Source organism: Loxodonta africana, unplaced genomic scaffold, assembly GCF_030014295.1.
Source record: "Loxodonta africana isolate mLoxAfr1 unplaced genomic scaffold, mLoxAfr1.hap2 scaffold_55, whole genome shotgun sequence".
NCBI classification, from domain to species: domain Eukaryota; kingdom Metazoa; phylum Chordata; class Mammalia; order Proboscidea; family Elephantidae; genus Loxodonta; species Loxodonta africana.
In genome coordinates, this window is record NW_026975272.1 from 794791 (window position 1) to 799636 (window position 4846).

The 4846-nt window shown below is 35.6% G+C and overlaps 1 pseudogene; it reads right to left on the reverse strand.

Moving 5' to 3' along the window:
- Nucleotides 1-750: 750 nt before the first annotated feature.
- On the reverse strand, nt 751-2038 carry LOC135229812 (olfactory receptor 4C16-like; annotated as a pseudogene).
- Between the last annotated feature and the right edge of the window lie 2808 nt (nt 2039-4846).

Sequence of the window (4846 nt, forward strand, 5' to 3'; positions counted from 1 at the left end):
CAGAAAAATAGATGTTCATTTTATCAAGCCAGAGAAATGCTAAAGTTTTGGTACAATAAAATTGATACAAATTTAAAAACTTTAATATAATTTAGTACAAACGTAGAATTCAGAAGTCTCAAGTGAACAAAAATATTCATGTCAAATTTTCTGAACAGATAAAAAGACAAAAAGAAATGAAATTGAAATTGGATTTAAATGATCTTGTAAATAGGGACTGTGCTGTCAGATGGGTAGTGACAAAAGTTGATATCTGTCCCCACTGCAGAAACATATATTTCATATAAACATTCAGTCCTCTCTACTCAATTTATTCTCTTCTCTGATTTGTATTAAAAACTCACTAAAATTTTCTATCTGTGGCACATGTATTTCTGTTTCAAAGCCCCAAATTCCTTCTCTGGATTATCACATTCAGTTTTGAAAACAAAAGCTACCAGACTGGGAATTTAAGAATACAGAGGCTAAATGTAATCACAATATAAAAATAGCAAACAAATCCGTTGTCACTGAGTTGATTGCAACTCATGGCAACCCCCATGTGGTTTTTTGGGTGTAATCTTTACAGAAGTAGAATCACCAGGCCCTTTACTCCGTAGCAATGCTTGCTGGGGTCCAACCGCCAACCTTTATTAAATAGTCCAGCAACACCACAAATCAACATGAAGAACAGAGAAAACACCAGATCAAAATTACAAGTGGTTATAGGCATCCAAAGGAGGCAGAGAGACCACTGTAAAAAATCTAAGGCAATGGGCCTTACACACCTGTTTGCACCTGGTGTGGTCTCTCCCTCAACATGAAATTGAGTCAACACTAACCACTGTATGTGTTCATGTTGCCTATTTTCCTAAAGACAGGAAAGTACTAAATCCAAAATAAGAATATACTATTTCCTGTTGAATTCCTCTAGGCTAATTCAAGATATTAGGAAGCATTTGTAACTTCCATTCATCTTTGGTCATCTGAAATCAGTTTCTTGCTCCATAGCTTCCTCATGGCATTTTTCACCTCAGCATTTCTCAGGGTATAAATCAGAGGGTTAATCAAGAGTGTTCCAATTGTATAAAACACAGCTATCATCTTATCCGTGGGGAAGGTGGTTGCGGGTCGTGTATATATAAATATACAAGGACCGAAGAACAAGACGACTACAATGATATGAGAGATGCAGGTGCAAAGGGCTTTTTTCCTCCCTTCAGCACTGTGGTTTCTCAGAGAATACAAGATGACAATATAGGAGAACATCAGGATGACAAAACTCACTGTGCAAATGGCCCCACTATTGGACACCAGCAGTAGGCTGATCACATAGGTGTCTGTACAGGCAAGTTTCAACAAGGGCTGCAAGTCACAGAAATAGTGATCAATCACATTGTGACCACAGAAAGGTAAGCTCAGGGTCAGAAAAATCTGAACTGAAGAATGCACACAGGCCCCTACCTAGGCTATAGCTACCAACACACTGCAGACCCGCCAGCTCATGAGGCTCATGTAGTGCAGGGGCTTACAGATGGCCAAATAGCTGTCAACAGCCATGAGGATAAGGATGAAGATCTCCAGGCAGCCAAAGAAATGGAATGAAAAGACTTGGATCATGCACTCACTAAAAGAGATAGTACTATTCTTCAGAAGGGCATCCACAATCATTCTAGGGGCTATGGAGGTAGAGAAGCAGGTATCAGATAAGGATAAGTAGAAAAGGAAGAAGTACATTGGACTCCCAAGTGCCCAGCTGGTCTTAATGGTGAAGATAATCAACAAATTACCCAACAATGTCCCTAAGTAGAAAAGCAAGAAAAAACAAACACTATTTTCCTTTTAACAGGCTCTTGTGTCAACCCAAGCAGAATGAACTCAGTCACATTATTATTCAGCAGCATGATTTCATGAATGAGGAGAAGGTACAGGTGTGAAATGGTTCATCTGAAAAAAATAAATGATACAGGAATTAATGTATGGTGTTATGTAACTGTGTGAAATATTTTAAGCAATTTAATTTGTGGTGCTATGCAATGTTAATGATATTTTCAGCAAAACTAACTATCTCTCATCAGGGACATTCTAGCTCTTGTTTCCTAATGAGTCACTTTATCTCTTTGTCTCTCGATTTATAACAACTTCTTCACAGGACAATTTTAAATCTCAAATAAGCTTATAAGAGATACTTTCTTAAATCACTCTTTAAATGCAACTGCTTGTTAGCTTTAATATTTTTCTGCTCTTATGAATTTGTTTTACTTGAGGATACAAAACCAGGATATATGGTTCCAACTTGTTTACTTATTTTTTTTCTTATTCACTAGACCTTGGCGCCCATGGATTGCATTGTTTCTCACTCAGCATTGAGGACATATCTGTCTTCTCTTTTGAGTTTAATATTATATATATAAAGCCACACACTATTCCCATTCTTATAAAGAATGTCTTATTTTTACATAGATGTAGGCATTCCATATTAGCGATGCATTCTTATATAATGTATATTACTTACAAATGTACAATAAGCCAAAAAAAAAAATTGTTGCCATCAACTCAATTCCACCTCATGGAGACCCCATGTGTCACAGAGTAGAACTACTCTAGCGTTTTCTTAGCTATAATTCTTACATAAACAGATCACCAGGCCTTTCTTTTATGGTGGTGCTGGGTGGGTTCGAACTACCAACTTTTATGTACATAGTAAAGTGGACCAAAAAATATATATGGCCCAGCTATTTACTGAACACTCTTTCCCAGATATCCCAGCTTAAAAAATGAGTAAGAAACATTCATTTACCCCATTGTTATTCAAGTTGCTTCTGACTCATAAAAAAAAAAAAACAAAACATAGTAGTCCTATAATACTTATTAAACCAAAACCAAACCTATTGCCATTGATTCGATTCCTACTCTTAGCTACCCTTTAGAATAGAGTAGAACAGCCCCTGTAGGGTTTCCAAGGAGTGGCTGGTGGATTCAAACTTCTGACCTTTGGGTTAGCAGCTGAGCTCTTAACCACTGTGCCACCAGTGCTCCATTAGCTTCTAACTAATCTATTTTTACCTTCAAACACCTTAATGATATTTGGTACTTGACATTTGCTAATAAGCACAAATGAAAGTTTTTTGACAATTGGTAATATTGCAAATATTCCCATTTCTATTTTTCTTCCTCCAATTTCTGAAAAGCTGAAAAGCACCTCTTAGAGCACTTAAAGTCCCTGAGCTTACATTTCCAAATTAAAAGAGGTGTGATGATTGCTTAATAGTTCACACTTCCAGTTTTTAGCTTAAGCATTTTAGATCTGGGGCAGTAGGAGTGGGGGTTGTTACCAGACACACCAGGCAGTTTGTTGTAGGATCAAAGCGTGACTGTAATTCCCAATAAAGTTTGTATTATCCTTAGTAGTTGAAAACCCCATGTTCCTAGAACAGAGCAGAAAAGCAGAAAAGGGAGGGCAATGTGGTTAGAAGAGGGATTGTGGATAACCAGTAACTGACTTCTTTATTAAATTTGTTTTCTGTCCTGCCAAATTTAATGATTATTATTGAAATTTGAAATGTAACATCTTTCAGTGAAGACTTCTTTTACAAATTTAGACAGAAATAATCAAAACCTTCACTTTCAAGAGCAAAACTTTTTTTTTTTTTACATCTTTCTCATCACTATGACATTGGAAGGGAGGCCATATGCATGTAAAGACATACACTGAAATGTTATGTATTTAAATATAATACAGAAGACTGAATTATCTTATTGTGTTCTTCCCAAGTCACATCCATACCTCCAATACATTGTCTAGAAAGTTATGAGTTGGCCAAAATCCAGACTGGGTTAGTCAAAGTAGACTAGCTTTCTTCTTCCTTTGTAAATTCTCTTTTCCTCAACAGCCTTCAAATAAATCTTATCTTCCTCCAAAGTAAAACCTACCCTTGCAAAATTTCCCGATAAAGTTACTCACTTTGGAGTGCCCAGAATAAAACATAATTTTCTTTGGACTGTGTTTTCTATGTGATTCTGGGCAAGGATAAACTGTAAGAAACCTGACTCTTGGTATCTTAACTGTTACAGTAAGTTCATTCCTTTCATTACTCATTTTTAAATGAATGATACATCATAAAATATTTGTATTTGAAAATACGGTAGGCATTGAAGGTAAGATGATAGAAAAGTCTCATTCATCTTCAATAGTCTGTGATTTTGGTCACTCCTTTGAGAGTGGCGTTTTGGGTTTGTATATTATCAATCTCATTAGGTTATCCATTACTAAAACAAGTTAATTTTCTACATATATTTTGACATAAATCCTTAAGTTAAATTATGAATCATAAATACTTTTTATTAACTTGTTTATAATTTTCAGTTCTGTCTTAATTTTCTAGTACTGCTATAACAGAAATACCACACCTAAGTGGATTTAAAGAAAATAAATTTATTTTCTCATGGTTAGGAAGCTAGAAGTTTGAAATCAAGGTTCAAGCTCTAGAGGAAGGTTTATTCTCTCATGGGCTCTCGGGGAAGGTCCTTGTCTTGGCTCCTTGGCGATCTTCATGTGGTATGGCATGTATCTTCCCTGATTTCTCCTTGCTCACTTCCTTGTTTAATCTTTTTTATATATCAAAAGAAATTGATTTAAAACACTCCCTACACTAATACTGTCTCATTAACATATCAAAGAAAATCCATTCACAGATGGGATTACAGCCACAGGTATTGGAGATCAGCAGTCTTAAAGCTCATTCATATTCCAAACAAACCAGATTGCTTTAATCATACATTTATTAATATCCTTTAGAAACATATTCTATCACCTCCAGTACACGTATTTTTTTGGACAAAGGAATTTTTCATCTACAAAATATCA